Source organism: Mauremys mutica, chromosome 10 (genome assembly GCF_020497125.1).
Source record: "Mauremys mutica isolate MM-2020 ecotype Southern chromosome 10, ASM2049712v1, whole genome shotgun sequence".
NCBI classification, from domain to species: domain Eukaryota; kingdom Metazoa; phylum Chordata; order Testudines; family Geoemydidae; genus Mauremys; species Mauremys mutica.
The window spans coordinates 52,353,695-52,371,876 of record NC_059081.1 but is presented as its reverse complement, the minus strand read 5'-3'; the positions used below and the strand labels follow the sequence as shown (position 1 = coordinate 52,371,876).

The 18,182-nt window shown below is 38.2% G+C and overlaps 1 long non-coding RNA gene across 1 annotated transcript in view; it reads left to right on the top strand.

Annotated features, from left to right (window-relative positions):
• The window catches only part of LOC123378854, a 122,283-nt gene that overhangs the window by 69,891 nt on the left and 34,210 nt on the right, over positions 1-18,182 (top strand). The window contains exons 2-3 of the long non-coding RNA XR_006582765.1: positions 8,350-8,513; positions 8,646-8,699. This is a non-coding gene — a long non-coding RNA (uncharacterized LOC123378854). The remainder of the gene's footprint in view (positions 1-8,349; positions 8,514-8,645; positions 8,700-18,182) is intronic.

The window sequence follows — 18,182 nt, the reverse complement described above, 5'->3', positions numbered from 1 at the left end:
TGGCAAAACTTTCGTTACACTGCTGTTTTACTCTTTAACGGTGAGACTTCTGGATACTGACTCTTCTCATTGTCCATCATAGAAACACTTGTTAAGAACAGTGTGCTCCAGCATCAGTGTTGGATGCAAAGCTGAAAGGTGTTATTTAAACAATGCCAGGAGTGCATTATCCTCTTCTAATTTTTCATGTCTTCCAAAACTGAACTAATGATTGAATTAGCAAAAGCTATTATTCGGATAGCAAGAATTTAAGACTTTGCTAGGCATTGAGCATCTTAGTAGTAACTCTTTTGTTTATCCATTTAAAATAATCTCCTACCCAGCAAACGAAAAGAGTAGTGACTCGGGCACAGGGAGGACAGCAGCTCTGCCTTCTGATTTGAGCCTATTATTTTGGAAGTTTAATGTCATTAGGCTTCTTTCTCTCTCACCAAAACCTAGCATTTAAACTCATGATTAAAGTACACCTCTACCCCTTTATAACGCCACCCATTATAACACGAATTCAGATATAAAACGGTAAAGCAGTGCTCCGGGGGGGCGGGGCTGTGCACTCCAGCGGATCAAATCAAGTTTGATATAACGTGGTTTCACCTATAAAGCGGTAAGATTTTTTGGCTCCCGATGACAGCGTTATATCGAGGTAGAGGTGTACCTATGCTGTATGGTCTGTTGTATTATTACTCAAATGCTACTGCTAATAGATAAAGCATAGCATGTGATCAAGTAAACTTTGTTAGAGTAGTGCCTTAAATGTTTTTTTATGGACAGCTGCTCTACTAATACGCATCACAAGATAATTCTAATATTCTTGTTATTGCTACATTGTGAGCCTGTATTCCATGCACCCAGATTCACAGATGAACTGAAGCTCAGCAGTTTCTCTTTGGACACACAATAGTAAATCTAAAGGTAGCCATCCTGCAGCAAAAAAACTTCAGGACCAGACTTGAAAGAGAAACCGCTGAGCTTCAGTTCATCTGCAAATTTGACACCATCAGCTCAAGATTAAACAAAGACTGTGAATGGCTTGCCAACTACAAAACCAGTTTCTCCTCTCTTGGTTTTCACACCTCAACTGCTAGAAGAGGGCCTCATCCTCCCTGACTGAACTAACCTCGTTATCTCTAGCCTGCTTTTTGCTTGCATATATATACCTGCCCCTGGAAATTTCCACTACATGCATCCAACAAAGTGGGTATTCACCCACAAAAGCTCATGCTCTAATACGTCTGTTAGTCTATAAGGTGCCACAGGACTCTTTGCTGCTTTTACAGATCCAGACTAACACGGCTACCCCTCTGATACCAGATTCACAATCGCTCACACAGATCTGTGCTTCCACAATATACATATTTCATATACTCACATTTCTCTTCTCATGTCTACATATTTTATACCAGAACAGAAAAATACAGATAACTATTTAGACATATTCAGAGACCTACTTAGTCACCCCATATTCCTCCAGGGCCTTACAGATGAATAGACTATATGAATTGGCTGATCGCTGACCAAATCATTGCTAGGTGATAAAGATATTTTTTTTCCAAATGAAAGAACAATGACAGCTGATTTCAAATTTGCTGGTATAATGCTAACATAGAATGAAGAATGAACATGTGTGATAAAAAGAAGTCAAAGTGAAAATGAAATATAACAAGAGCATACTTAGATTAGGGTCACAGAAGCTAGTGCCTGTCTCCAAGTCAGAAATGTTCTACAAACCCTTGTTTCCACTAGTTGAGTCATATTCTGATAAACTTGTGATAGAGGAGTTGACAGGATTGAGAAATGGTCTGGAAAGAAACACGGAGATCAGAAGAAATAATTGTAAAGCTAGGAAAACTTGAGCAAAATTCAGTGTAGTTAAAATTAAAAAGTCTGCACTACTTCACAGATGGCTAATAACAGAAAAAGGTAGGTCAGAACATCGTAGTAATTACTCAAACTTAGAACACCATTTCCCGCAGGAAAATAACATAGGTTTTAAATAAGTCACAAAGAACAAAGTTGGTCTAAATCTACCACCTTAAATTTCCCCAATTTTGTTCTGGTTTCCAAGGACTTCAGACATGGTGTATATACTATGCATAAAACCTACTCCTCAATTATATGTCCTGCTAAATTGATTCATTGAGATGACTGGCACCATGGGCCAAATTGGTGCCTGCTATATTTCCAGTTAAGTCAGTGGGTCAAATTCTGCTCTGTTACACCACTGTAAATCCAGAATAAAACTACTGATTTTAGTGACTTACAAGTGACCTATACTGGTGTATGAGAGGACAGCATTGAGCCCACAGACACCTTCTTGGTGGGATAATTCAATTTAAAATAGGATCTTCATGTTTTCTTAATTATAACTGATATACAAATCAATAGCAAACTCCTGTTAGACTAACTCTAAACTGTTCAATTACTTGCTGTCCTCTTTCAAACAGTCAGAAGGCAAAGTTTCCAAGCATGACTCTGCAAACTTCATTAGAGCTACATCAGGGATGAATTTAGCTTTTCATATTAATCTAGGCAATAATCCTGTAACTAATAACTTAACAATTTTAACTCTACTATTTAGACTCCATTCAACCATTTTAGTAAGTTAACATACACTAGTCCTGATGTACGGAGGTCCTTCTCTACATTTTCTTGCTGAGTGCTTAATTCCTACTTTGGCATCTAAGTTCTACCAGTAAAATACGATTTGTTCCTCTGCAACCACCTATATCCAACATACATAAGATGAAAAGTGCACTTAACTGAGTTAATAACAATACTAGAACTCAAGATGATGAAGTGGTTCAATGCAGAGCGTGAATGAATGTGATCAATATGGTCTTAAACCCCATCTAGTAATACAACAAGGCAGGTTTAAATGCTCTTCCAGTTCTGTGATTCCATTATTTTTGCAGTATTAATGAATGGTTTCCGCTACATATATCATTGCAAGTATATGAATCTTAAATACTTTGCTTGCAATTTATAAGATACTAAACTATTATTAGAGGTTAGCAAGCTTTTACAATTAATTTTATGCTCTCAGTTTGTCTCCATTTATTTCTCTTCCTTTAAAGACTCTTCCAAATGAAGGGAAAGGATGACCTTTGAAGCTCCTTCATACTATCCCTTGGCCAGTACAAATTATGTTCCAATGCAGTACTCTAATTAAAGATGCAAGACAAGGACTCTAAAATGCCTTTTATAGTTCCTGCTCCTCTCCACCATACAATGCAGTGCTGTGAATTCTAGAACAATATGCTTACTGGAATGATTTCATCCACCTCAGCAGTCAGAAGAATAAAAGAAATGTGTTAGAGGAAATGTATGTAGTAGTAGTAGTATGCATTAATTGGTTACTAGTTTATAAATGGCACAATTAAATTAATAATTTCTATTCATTATAATTCACCCTTGCTAATATTAGGATAATTCACTAATGGATAGTTACAAATATACATTGTTTGGAAATTTAAGGCAAAGTGTTAATCTTGCTGGGATGAAGTATTAAAATTAATGAAATGATGGCATCTCAATCTGCATATGCAAATGAGGATAAATGGTCTTCCCAACAATAGCATAAGCAAAAGATTATGATAATAAATTGTGTTATCTGAATTAATGACTGGCTAACCCCACTTGATAAGGTCATAGGAAGTCCCAGTGCACTTATTACTAAAATTTATCATTCAAGCCTGTGAATCCTTTTAATTATTACAGTCTATCTTAATGAGCAGACAGAACTGTAAAGTTTTTCTGTCAGAGTACAAGTCTACCAAAGGAAAACTTCATTTTTCTTCATTCAGAGTATTCTCAAATTTTCATTGTTACCTTTTATATATTCTGTATTATGTACAAATCCAATAAGGCTGCTGCAGTTATAATCATACCAAAAAGGTTATTAAAATATTTACTCAATAGTTGTTCCCAATTCCCCACTCTACTATAGATGTCACAATTTCTGCCATTTCTGACAACACATGAGAGAATCAGAACTGAAATAGCCACAACCAAAAATGCCAGAGTGTCTACTTTATTCACACATCCTTTATTTAAGGGCATCTCTTTCCGTAGGGTACATTCCTGGAGATGATGTTCTTAGGACAAGGGCTATTTCTTCTTAAGTGTTTATACAGTGCCTTGTACAATGGGAATCCAGTCTCATATGAGGCCTCTAGGCAACACTGTAATAAAACTAATAACGACACTTAGTTCTTACCAATGCTTTTCATCTATAGATCTCAAAGCACAAAAGAAGGTATTATTATCCCCAAAGTATTTTCTGAAAGAGGTATCATGAGCCATATTTTAAGAAGTCTGACTGTACATATTTTCTGATTTCCATCCCTAAATCAGAATTAATTACATGCATACAATGGTGAGTGTGCCTAGCATGCCTCAAATACCAAATGTGTGCATTCAAGTCAGGTATTTCAGCATGGATGAAACCAGTCAAGCAACTGATTGCTCATATACATATACCTGACCAGCATATATGCATCTTTTCTTTGTATCCATAAATTAAACAGGTACAAATGTATGCATGCAGCTGTGTTCCCCCGGATGTTGAAAATCTGATGCTAAATGTCCAGCTTCTCCTCAGATTGATCTATTTCACATCCTGGAAGGGTAGACTGAGCCCACCAGAACGAAAGGTCCATCCCCTAAATTGGGGGTAGGCAACAGAGCCAGGTATCAACTAAACACACGGGACAACCAATAAGAAAACAGGAATGGGAATGAGGTCAAAGTCGTAAAACAAGGAAACTGGATGGGCATTGAGCAGAGAATCCGGACAACACCCCGTGCTCTGGGAAGGAGTCAGTGGACACTGCTGAGAGGAACTCTGCCCAAAGATGTGAAATGACCAGAGCATGGAACTAGGCCTCACATTTACATAGGACCTGCCCATCAAGCCTCCTCTTCCTCCTGGACTGTAAGATGATCATTTTGGCCGGTGCGTGGGGGAGGCTGAAAAGGAGGTCTCACAACTTTGTGCTGTCATAGATAGGATGTACATATAGGACTAGCTATAAGGCAAAGTGCAACCAGAACCTCAGCAGCACGTTCTGAGGAACTGAAAAAATGGCTTCAGCCTGACATACTGAAGGTAGACTTGCACTAGAGACACTGAACAGACAGGTGTCAAGGGACATCATGAACTTTACTAACAACATGCCCATGCTCACAGCTCCATGGAGAAGCCACCAACTGATGTCCCCATTTGCCACAGCTTGGATGAACAGGCCTTTTTGTCATATCCAAAAATAATCACATTTTCATGGGACTTTTGCAAAATAGAGCTAAAGCCTTGATTTTTTTATACAACTGCTTTTAGAGAAAGCTCAGTGGCCATCTAACTGTGGAAGTGCTTCAGCTTAAAATTATTGCAAATTAACTGTAATAAACCAAATTGTAATGCATTAACGATGGGAATCCATATTTTACTCCTGAAATAAAATAGGTTTGAGCCAATTAACTAATTTCTGCAAAGGCCTAAAATTATTTTATTAGTGCTTTCAAAAATGGTTTCTGCAAAGCAGCATTTATTGTCTGTTTGCTATAGTTATCAGACCATGCTGTCTATAGCCTGCTGTTGAGGCCTCTGCTGTCCCTTATCACATTAACTGTGACATAAACACCTTTGATTAAATGAAATGGTGAGGTGCAGCAAATGAAGTAAGCGCTTTTACCAAGCTGTAATACCCCGCTTCATACTGGAGATCTGATTTGCTGGCCTTTATTGACAGATGATAACACATTTTGTGTGAGTGCCAGCCAAAGATAGCCATTTAGAGCTTCTAAATAATTAAGTATTGATTAATCAACCCAGAAATATATAGAACATTTTTCAAGATATTGCCCATTCGTAAAGGTCTTATTATTTCTGCCACAACAAGCAGGGAAAGTGCAGACCGTCCGTAACTTGTTTGAGTTTAAAAAATTACAGGTCTGCACTGTGGTCTCCAGAGATAACAGCACAGATGAGCGACTGCCATTGAACAAATGCATGTGCCTTTCTGCCTTGCTGTGCTTGTTGTCCCCACTGTCAGCTGCCTGTCAGCAAGAACGGGTTTCAACTGCCCAAGTGTCATAAGTAACAAAGCAGTTAGTGATGGGTGAAACTCAAAATGTTGAGAGGGTTTGTTCATTTCAAACTAATCTAATTATTATAGGAGCGACTCACAGTTTGTTCTTATCAGTCCAGGGGGGATATAATCCTCCAGTGATGTCAGCTGCTTTAAGTCCCTCTCTTTCCTCCAGCTATCAGCTGGCTCTTGGTAGCCTGGGCTGGGAAGATCTCCCCTATATCAGCCTCTGGCTTCTTTGTTCCCTGGCTGGGAAATGATCCAGCAAGCAGGGTCTCCTACTCTTATGAAGGGGTGAGCCTGGGTGAGGCTCAGCTGTCTGTGTTTCTCCCACTCTTTCTGCTCTGCAGCCTGCCTGGCTGTTTCCTTCCTTCTCTTTTGATAGGCACTGATCCATCTTCTCTCTCTCTGTGCAAGAGGACTTCTGATTCTCTGTCTGTGGAGAGACATGGGGTGTGCCTAGAATCTTCCATTCTAATGAGCCCATCTCTTCTTTCCTCCCCCTCCCAGTGCCCACACAAGTACCATGTGCTCTTTTCACAAGGGAATAGGATGAGGCCAGATATTATGGAGTCCATTATTCTTTGGATGTCCTTTTGAAAGCCTCTGACTTTAATTCCATCATGACTGGGGAAGGGGGTGGGTGCGGTCAAAGGGCCTTCAGCTGCCATCTTAATTGTAGTATTTTCATTATCAGAGTCTTGGGTGAGAGGAATCCAGAGGATTATGTAAGCAAAATATCAAAACAAGTGTTTTCATGTGTTATCAACAGATCAGAGGTAAGCTGTTCCCTTTCTTCATTCTGACACATTCTAGAATGTTCTACAAAAATCATAGTGAATATATAAAACCAAGTCACCAATTAAATATTTCAGTATGCCAGAGAGTATTGTGCATTTTTTAAATTCTGCAATCCTATCCCATTTTCACTAGGGTGAGTAGTGACAGAGTGAAGTTCCAAAAAGTATATTTCAAGGTGCTAAAATGAAATGACTTTAAAACATGGCTGATTAAAAAGGAGGAAACTAGACTTCCAACAACAAGTGGAGCAGCTTCTGCTGGTTGGAGTATGGGGTTGTCTCCAAAATCACCTGCAGTGGATGCCAAATACCAATTGCCTGATACTGTTAACATTTCTGAGACATCTTAGCAACTGTGATGGAAGTCTCTATGTGTGCTTACCTTTGGAAAACAAGGCCACTCTTTCTGCTCATGTTAGTTTGATGATTTTCCATAGCTCCATTAATGTGAAACTAATAACAATGTACTTTGTTTCTATTGTTTTACAGCTTTCAGGCACAAACTACTTTTGACTAATTATGCAAATGAAGTCTGGTTTCTTAAACTGGAAAAAGGCTTGAGACAAATTCAAGAGGCACTAAGCTTCTTCATAGTATCACAAACCATTTGATTGTGTTCAAAAGACAATAAAAATATTGATGTCATCCTAAGTTTTCAGTACTCTCAGAAGAGAGCGGGAAGACAGTAATGAAAATATTTAGCAATATGTTTTATCTTGCCAGACAAATACTTGTACTAAGGCTATTTCAATGACCAGGCTGAAAATATGCCCTTAAGTGCAGAGGCTGACTGCAACATTATTCAACTGCTTTTTTGCTGGTTGAATATGATCCTTATATTTTAAATTTGCAACAGGAGGAACTGCAATCTACAGCCATTCGCTCAGCTCTGTTCCCTAAATCATGTGGGTGTTGTGAGAATAGATTTATGTATGTAAGATGGTTAGAATCTACCATGATGAGTATCATAGGAAAAGCCCATAAATAAACTAGCCAAACTGTTGTTTGAACATAATAAAAGTTAGTTTGGGGGAGGGGGGGTTGAGAAGGGCTTTAGTAATATCAGACCAGATTCAGTCTGCCACTATTGAAAAAACATTGCCATATTGAGGTCACCCAGTTTCAGGTTACTGTCTGGTACGATTACTGGCTTATTACCAATCACTTAAACTACATTCTATGGGGTTGTGTGGATTTTGAAGTGGAGGGGTATCATGTAGATGACATGGGTTCACTTTGGATAGGAGGGGTTGTCAGACTATGTGTAAACCAGAAAGTGGAATTGTTTCATTTGAAAAGCTAAACAAGTGCCAGTGCTGTTGCACTATGAAGTGCCTGGGGTACAGTGTAGAAACCCCATGCAGCTGGAGATTAATAGGGCTTAATTTCATCAGGAAGAGAAAGGAAGTGGACCAGCTGGAGGCAATTGTGATCCATTATAAGAAGGCTTGTTTTTCCACTAGCACTGTTTGAAGGAAGAGAGGAAGCATTTCTTTCTGAGTGGCCTGGTGAAAGAGTTGAAGGCTGTCAAGCTGCAGGATCCAGCAAGTTGAAGAGCCAGGTGCTTGATGGATTAGTCTACATTTACGGACAATTGGTTTTGTTTATATGGAGGGAGAGGAGAGAAGTAAGTTACCTTCTTTTATTTCTCCCCTGTCCCCTTCCCCCTTTTTTTTTGACTGGGCTGCAGAAAGCCCCAAGGTGCTCCTATTTTTGTGGAACTTAATTTTCCTCTGTGATTTTTTTTTTTTTTTTGTAGATTGGCTACATGCTAGAGAGAAATTGAGGTAGTAACTGCACTCTACAGGATGAGGTAAGGTGCTTATCCATAGAGCTATTTTCCAAAAGATTTTAGAGATCATAGCTATGTCTAGCATGCTCGTTCTCAAGGCAATGAATATGTGGCCAATGGGATAACTATGCAGCAGTTTTTCACAAAGGGTCTGTTCCAAAGCACACTCCAGTCAATGGAAAGACTCCCATTAATGTCTGTGTGCTTTGAATCAGTCCCATATTTCCCTTTGGGAGCTAGGACATCATCAGGAGCACATTTCATGATTGCAGCATGTTCCATGTCCTTACCAGAATAGACAACCCCCACAAGCATCCTCCTACATAGTCAATAAGCAGATATGTTTTACTTGTGATAAGCCAAAGGCTGTCTCTAGAGCTCAGGGACAACACATGCCATTGTGACACATTCCAGGAGACTCTGAACCCATAAATCAATGACTAGCTTGTCATAATTAGAATAATGTCTCCTAATCTGCAACAGATAAAAGGGATGGCACATATTCTTCATATAAAAATAACCTAATTATAATTTGCAAGCTAATAGTGCAATCTGATATTGTGCGTGTTCATTAACAGTTTCAAAACACAGGGTGGTGTGACACAACAGAATAGAAATCTCCTGCAGCAAAGATTGCAGCACTGCCTGGTATATGACAAGTCTCTCAGTAAAATGAAAGGCTTGTATGTCTATGATGCTAGCAATAACCATGATTGTTGTTGACAGAGTTTGTAGCTAATATTTCAGGAACTCCAAGCAAACAAACTTTATGAGTGATACAGCACATGGTAGCCCTAGCTCCTAACAAAACGTCCCTTAATCCTAAATCATAGGTTAATTGTGTCTTTAGTTGAACGAAGTGGTATACAACACACCAAAAATAATGCAGCTTTAACTGCAAAATGGTACAAAGTGAATATTTTACCCTCTGCCATCAGAGAGCAAGAAACCTCTTAACGATTGTCAAAATATATAAGAGTGGATCATGATTTTGAGTACACCTTAATGTCTTGCAGCAGCCAGGGTAAAAAAACTGTCAGGTTGAGGTAGTAAGACAAGGGAGTCTTCTGTCATAGTAGCTGCAGTTCTAGTTTCTTATGGCTGATACAGAAATGGGTTAAAAAGATTGTTTTGGACTAGATTGTCAGAATGAAGTTTGTGACGGACAATAAATGAAACGTGGATATACAACATTCTACAAATAGAGGCTCCCTATGAATTTAGTGGTAAAACTGCAAATAGTCTGAAGGGAGGTCCCTGAAGTTACAGTTCATTGCACAATGTTTGTAATGGTTGAATAGGAAAAAAAAAAGGTTGAATCAAAGGTATTTTATGAAAAAGAATACTTAAAATGGTGAAATTCTTTATATAGTATTCTCTGACTACTGTCTAGCCAGCTGTAGTTGCTGTCATGAGTAAAATGCTGACATCATAAATACTAGGTTTTCACCCAGTGTTCTATTCAGAAGGACCATTGTAATTTGTGCTTATCTTATTCAAATTGGGGCAGAACTGAACCACTAGAATTACAACACTGTTTCTAGAAATGATATCATATACACACTGTTGGTTACAGAAAATTAGTTGCAGTATAAAGCAAAATTTCAACCTGGGAAAAAAAATCAGGGCACAATCCTGGCCCCTGGTCAATGGGAGACTTAGTCGTCGATTTCAATGCATCCAGGATTTCTCCCCTAAACTGGTTGCTGGAGTTGATCAAAAAGTGGCGGTGGATGGAATTTTGAGCAAAAACTTTCACTTGAAACTTCTCATATGACATTCAAAAAATTGTTTTGAAATTTTCAAAAATGTGTTTTCTTTATTTATAGTTTCTCCCTGCCCCCACTAAATATAACAGAACAAATGTAATTTAGGCTATCCCCTACTTTTTCCTTTTCCTCTTTTTTCCATTCAAATGTTTCCCAACTTGAGCATACTTTGAAAAGTTTACAGTGGCAAAAGGGAAGAAAAAGTGGAAAGTGGGTGGCAGGGAAGGAGGAGGGGCTTGGAGCTAGACACCAATCATTCTGCTGCATTCCATGGCAAAACTAGAATAAAAGGTGGAGGAAAGTGAAAATAAATCTGAAATTCTGGAAATGTTTTATCATTTTGAAAACCAAAACATTTCAATTCAACACAATCTTTGTTTCATTCTGAAATTTCTTATTGGAAAAAGCTCATCAGTTTCCCATGAAATAATTTTTCACAAAATCCCATTTTTTACTGGGAAAATCTTCCAGGAAATGTTGACCAGCTTGCTCTAAAGAGTTAACAGTAGGTAAGACCACATGAAGAGGTGTGGAACATGCTGGAGACATTAGGATTTGTGTCATCAGTGAGTGAAATAGCCAGTACACAAAGGAGTGTGTTCTTAGGTGGCCTAGTTTGGGACAGTTTTAGAAGAAGAAAGAGCTTTTTCTTGTTAATGATAAGGCAGAGAAGTCCTACTCTATGCAGGTAGGATAGATGGCCATGTGACCTAGATATTTTATTAACAATGGTTTGTTCCATTTACTCAGTCATATTGGTTATTTGTTTTTCATTTAAGTTATAGAACACAGTTAATTCTAATTTGAAAATAATAAAGTTCTCTATAGTACCAGGTCCCTTGGTTATTCTTGTACAGTAGCTTCTATTGATTATATCACTAGTGCTTATTTATTTTTTATGAATGGAGTTTCCTTGTGCCACACATTTTATTGGGCTCTGTTTCTATTTATCTCTACTGATTGGGCTCCAAGTTTTCATTAACTTATATTGACTCCATTCCCAATGTTCCTCTTAAGCTTTGTCTATATTGACCTGCAGTATGAACTATTAGGGTGTCAATAACAGTGTGCACCAAAGTGCTGCACTGTAACTCCCCCATGTGGATGCTGTAGGCATGAATTAAAAGGTTCCTAATTCCAATTAATGTAGTCCTGTTAGAAGAGGACTATGTTAATGTGAATTAGGATATTTTTAGTTCACACCTGCAGCATACACATGGGGAGTTAGAGTGCAGACAAGCCCTTGGTCTTCATTTATTCTTTCCCAAAGTTTTCCACAGGGTCCCTGCAAAATGGTCTTAGACCCTTAGTCCATTAGTTCATGCTATTTAACTAAAACCATGGCTAAAGATGTTTAGTATTAAAACAATATTTTGCTTGTAAAATACTGTGCAGTATTTGGATGAGTTATAACTGCATGTGAAGATTCATGGTGTCACACTTATAAAAACATAGACCGTTTTCCGTGAATTACTTGCAGTTCTTTTCTTCCCTTAAAATGGCTGATTACTGAAGTAGAATTCTCTTATATTCCCATCTGAGGTTAACTACCACACAGGGTAAAATTGTACCTGGATTTACACACACTACTATTCCAGCCAACTCAGCGAGGGTGCGGTGGGTAGGTGGGTGAGGAGTATATCAGTGAAGGTCTAGATCATAATGGTTCTCTGGTTTATGCTATTATAGACAGAATATCTACAATTTGTCAGAAGATGACTATGTGTAAGTACAGCATGAACAGGCAGGAATAGAAAACTGATTTGGATACTGTGGAAAAATGTGTATGCTGCCAAATCCTATTCTCTCTAAGCACCACTATAAAAGGGGGGAGAGGGGAATTGCACTGAAGTTATTAAAATTAAAATTTAGGCTGCTGCAAGTGAGATCTGAATTCAGTCCATCTCCTGAGATGCACTTGGTTGTTATGACCAAAAATGTTATGGCACAAAGGACTTTAGTAGTGGAGTGGTCAGACTGGGTGTTGAGGAATGAAGGGCTGGGGAAGAGGGAGTTGTAATAATGGATGATAGTGATTTGAATGGATTTGGATGCACAAAGATGAGATGTGGAGGGAGCAGAGATGCCCAAAGACTTGGATAAGTATTAATGATCACAGTACCTGTTCAGCTAAATTACGAACCTCCTCTTCAGCATGGAACCTTTTTCATCTCAGAGAATTAAACACAATCTTTCTGAAGTTTCTCAAATTCTCTTAAGAAAACCTTCCACTCTTGATTTCCAGCAGTGACTGAAACCTGATGTGCCAAAATACTGAATACTGGGAAGGACTATCCTGTTGGTACTTCAAACTATCTCACGGCTGGATTGTAGCACAGGTTGCCGTAACTTTGCCTCAAGGAAGCAAAGTTTGCAAGCCATCAGCTAAAGAAGTGTAGGCAGGGGACAGGTCTGTTGGACCCAGAGAGTGGATAAAATATGGTGATGAAAGGATGAAATAGGTGAAATATGTGATGAAGGATGGAGAATTGCTGGGGCCTTTTGGAGTCCCACCCTCTCCCCAAACTCCACGCATGACCCCTTCCCCAAGACACACAGATATTCTAGTCTACTGTTTATCTGGAAGATCATCTATCACTAATAAGCATCCAGAATGGAATTGTCAAAAGCACTTGGTGTGTGTTAACTCTGCTCCAGCTGAAGTCAATGATAAAGCTCCCACTGTGAGCTTCAGTGGGAGGAGACTTCAGCCAAGATTGAGCATTCTTGAAAATCCCACCCTGGAAGAAATCTTGAGGTTTAAATGAATCACACCTTTGTATTTTGGTGAGTCTCATATCTCCCAATAAATATAGATATTTGATAAAGAGAATCTATATAATGGGCCTGAAAATTTTCCACTTAAAATAAATTAGACCAAATTGAGGGAAAGCCCACATCCCCATCGGACAGTTCTTTATACCGCTCTTTATGCAGGAAGATTTATTTGTGCTAAACTGAAGCATATGCAATCTTGTTGTTCAGTTGTAAAAATGAAATATGTCACTTCGATCTGTTACCTTGATACTGATTTTTTTTAGAATATATAATTCTTGATGCTCTTTACTTTTTAAAGGGTTTGAGATATGAAAACTAGTAATGTTATAACAATTGCATAAAGAAAATTAAGGATGAATAATGAAATCCACTACTAACATTGATGTATAAAAATTGATTTTTTTTAGTCTCATTTAAATACGCCAAGTAGCCACCTTAAATATTGAGTAGAATCATAGATGTGGTAGTTTGGTTATTTTCAAGATAAAATTGTTTCACAATAAGTCTTAAGTATGTCTAGTAGGGCTAGGGAAATTGGTTTGATCAATCAAAGTATTTAATTCAACTTCTAGCTCCCCCAACATAATCTTCAGCCTAGCAGGTATTTCATATTTACAGTCCAGGCCGAACAACTGGATTTATTCAAATCTTTATCCACTGTAGATATAAAGTAAAATGATTTTTCATCCTTCAGCAGTTGAGAGAGTCCTCTTTCAAAAGAGTGGTGGCAATAAAACTGAGGCACTTGCACTTTAATATTCAGTAAAGGCTAACTAAGTGCATTTGAAGTGCTCTAAGGCTGAGTGACCTTCAATGACTTGTACATATAGATTATCAAACATCGAAGCTGAAGTAACAGACCATGAACAGTGTCCGATTCTTTTCAGGCTAAATAGTGCAGATAACCATAATTATTCTGGGTGCCAGGGTCAAAAGAACTGTTTATCACTTTTCTGCCTTATTGAAGCATCTTTCAAAGTACTAAATGATACATCATGCCTGTCAGTGTGTTATAAAAGAATTAAATGAAGCAAGTTCTAGGCGAGATTTTTGACAGCATATTATTGCATACATCTCTGTTCTTTCATTCAAGTATTTCTCCACTTTGTAATGCAGATTTGAAACGTTAAGTCTCCATTTTGTTCAACTATTTGGTTTACTTTGTAATGGGTTGGTTCTCATCTTTGACTGCATTTCTCTGTATTCACTTAAAGGGACGCTTTTAAAAAAAAATAGTAGTTAATGGATTCAAATTACCTGTGGGTGTAAAACACTCATTCAGTAATTTAAAGGGAAAAAGTGCCAGGGTACACCATGGAAATAATCATAAAAATATCTTGCACACTCAAATTATACAAGAACTAGAAAGCGCTGTTAACTAACATGTCTAAAAAGTTCCATACCTATAGCCTGTTTTATATGCAATGTCACGCAAACCTACATTAACAAGAAGAAATTGATTTCATTTAAAATAGCAACTTGAAGACAGACACTTTCTGATGAATTATGAGTAACTGAAATGCATCAGGAAAGAATAATACCTTGTAAGCTCTTATTTATTATTTCTGCAGTGCCATCGATAGGTGTACATGGCACTTCAGACATGTTTTTAAAAGCTGGTTCTCTGCCAAGAGAATCTTATAATCTAAGGGCTCAATCCTGTGAGGTACTGATTCAACTCCATGAGAACTGAGAGCAGTGGAAATTGAGGGTATTGACATCTTGCAGGATCAGGTTCTCAATTAAATGTAGTACAACAAGGGGTGGGGGACAGAGGGAGGAGGGGAAAGGAGCAGAGGAGTAAGAGAAGGATTAGGGTGAGAACAGTGAAAGATAAGATATTCTTCTGTCAGGTACAAACAGAAAATAATAGACCAAATCCTGAAGTGCTTGGTCAGTTCTTATTCTATCTGTACCCTCTCTACCTAACGAATCAAAAAATGCTTAATGCCAGAGTAAGGGCTGTGTAAAACCAGTAAAAGATCAGCAAGGACCTCATGATCTGGCAAAGTATAAACTATATGATTAAACTAATGTTTAAATGACAAAATCATTCATATCCAATATAGTAACTCTTTTATAAAGTTAAAGAATCTAAACAGTCCCAATGGACAATAGTTTCATAGATGTTAGATCAGAAAGGACAGATAGTCTTTGTGTGACCTCCTGTACAGCACAGAGGCCACAGAATTTCATCCAGTGTCCTCAGTGGAGGGAATTGGTCTTGGGAGAGCTTGAAATAAATTGCATATAAAAGGCTAATGCAAATACCTGTGTACAACATGAAGAAAAAAGCTTTAATTTGATAAAATAATTTTTCTAAAAAAACCAAAGGTGTACAACCAATTTGTTCTGCGCAACACTCTGAATATCTATCATGGCACAAAAATGCATCTTCTCCTGTGTAAACTGTGAGTTCTATTTGAAAATAAAATTCATAATTCAAATTGGCATTTAGGAGCCTCCAGCTGGAGAATGTTGTTTTGCTGGAGTGTGACATCATTCCTGACACCCACAGTATGGTAACTCATACGCAGACTGTTTGCCAGCTTCCCACAATTACAGTCCTTTAGATGTTGCAATCTCCACAAAATGGTGCCTGCCAGCAGGAGGCTCACAACTGTTATTTCAGTTTATACAGGAAATGCTTTCTCTCAGCATGGGAACCTGGTTTTTTTTTTCCTCGTAAACAATATTATTGACTTTCATTTGTGTGCTCAAATCAACCAGCCTCCTTTTCGAACGGCACTAACTGCTGTTCCAAAATGTTTGTATGTCATATTGAGTGGGGTGCTTAGACAATGTAGCATAATGACTGTGCTGTATATAAAAGACAAGAAACAAAATTCTGAACATCAACAGAATGTTAAAGATAATGGACCAGATGCTCTAGTATGATCTGCCCCTTTGTGGTGTGGACATGTTGTAAAGGCGACAGATTCAGAATGTAAACAGTCATATGGGAATTCAACTTCCAGAGGAGACTTTACCATTGGTGTAACCTTAGCAAAGACTTGACTTCTAAAACTACTCAAATGAGTAAAATTAAGTATGTGTATAAGTCTCTGCAGGACTGGGACTTAGAGCTGTGAAGAAACTGATTTCTGCTTCAGGGAGAATTCTGTGATTCTGAAATTTGGCTTCTTTCTAAAATGAAACCAATAAAATTTCCCACAAAACACTTTTTTTAAAAAAGAGAGAGAGCTGTTCTGGATCAATGTTTTGTTTCAGCTTTGATTTGTTTTTTATAATATACAATAAAAAAAAAGAAACAAATTTTGGAACAAAAAAAATCAATATCCAAAAATGTTGAAATGCCTTTTTCAGTTGCTTTAACCAAAATTTTGTTGAAATTGACACATTTCTGCAGGAAATTCTGGTTTCAACAAGTGTGAATTTTTCTGACAGAAAAGCATTCCTTTTGTAAAATTTTTGACCAGTTCTAACTGCTATGTAAATGAGGGGAAATCTAGCCATTGAACCACTACCTACTAATTTTCAAGGAAAGCTTTGATGGATTATATATGCAACAGGCATTGAGTTTATTATTTTGTACTGCAGTAGCATCTAGAAGTCCCAGACATGGCCCTTAACCACTTTGTGCTAGATGCTGTGAAGAGCAAAAATACAGTCCAGGCCCCAAAGCATTTACAATCTGAGTAGTTCTGTTAATCAATTTTGATCAGTATGGTAAAAAAACAATGTTAATGTCCTAGACCTATCTTTACTGAATGTTTGGCAATAAAAATAGAACAGTATGAGAGACAAGCTTTAGATGATACTTGGTGTTTCTGTTTAAATGGCTTTTTTCTGTACCCTCGGTACATCCTTCTGGAAATACATCTCTTCATAATCCTGTCCTTGAGAAGCAGACAATAGCTGCAAAGCTGTTTTTTCTCAGCAATAGTATTGCTAGGTGACAATGTAAGAATCACCAGAAAATGTTTCATGGAAAAACACCACATATTGCAGGTTCCTGTGACCTTTTAATGCTTTCAGCTGTGCCCTTATACAAATTTGAAGAATGAGATAATTACACCAGCTTGAAGGCTCACAGTGTAAATTAATCTGGGTAGTGATTAGCCAGACTCCTTTAGTTAGAACGAACAATGAAATGAGGAGATATTTTATAGGCTAATATTCTTAAAATCACTCATTTTTTGTAATGCCAGCACAAAGCAAAGATCAATTCTGGCACATTAACTATTTCAAAATATTATGTTTTCCCATTCTAGTAGCTTTTTTTCTTTTTGCATCAAAATTTAAGAGGCAGAGTATTGTACAGACAGGGATCAGCAACCTTTGGCACGCAGCCCATCAGGGAAAGCTGCCGGGAAGGTTTGTTTACCTGCAGCATCCACAGGTTGGGCTGATAGCAGCTGCCACTGGCCGCGGTTTGCTGTTCCAGGCCAATTGGGGTTGTGGGAAGCAGTGCGGGCCAAGGGATGTGCTGGCCACCTCTTCCCGCAGCCCCCATTGGCCTGGAGTGGTGAACCACGGCCAGTGGGAGCTGCGATCAGCTGAACCTGCAGACGCTGCAGGTAAACAAACCTTCCCAGTCTGCCAGCGGCTTTCCCTTACAGGCCGCATGCCAAAGGTTGCCCATCCCTGGCATAGAACTTCCTAATCACCCGTGGCTCTGTGGTTGCCACACATACATGCAGATAATCAGATAATCAACCCAAACTAAGATAAGGGGTGCCTAAACTTGCTATTCTCCCGGCATCGCTGACAGCCTGAGGTTGCACCACGTATTGTTTCATCAGTATTCACAACTATCATTATTGAAGTAGAAAAATAAATAGGAACATAAGACAATGAAATGAAGGGAAAACGCTAGGCAAAAGCTTCATGCCATTTCTAGTATTTCCCTTTGCTAATCCGCCCCAAATCAGTCAGTCTGCAGGTGGGTCAATAATGGTGCATAATACAACTATGCACACTTCATACACTTGTT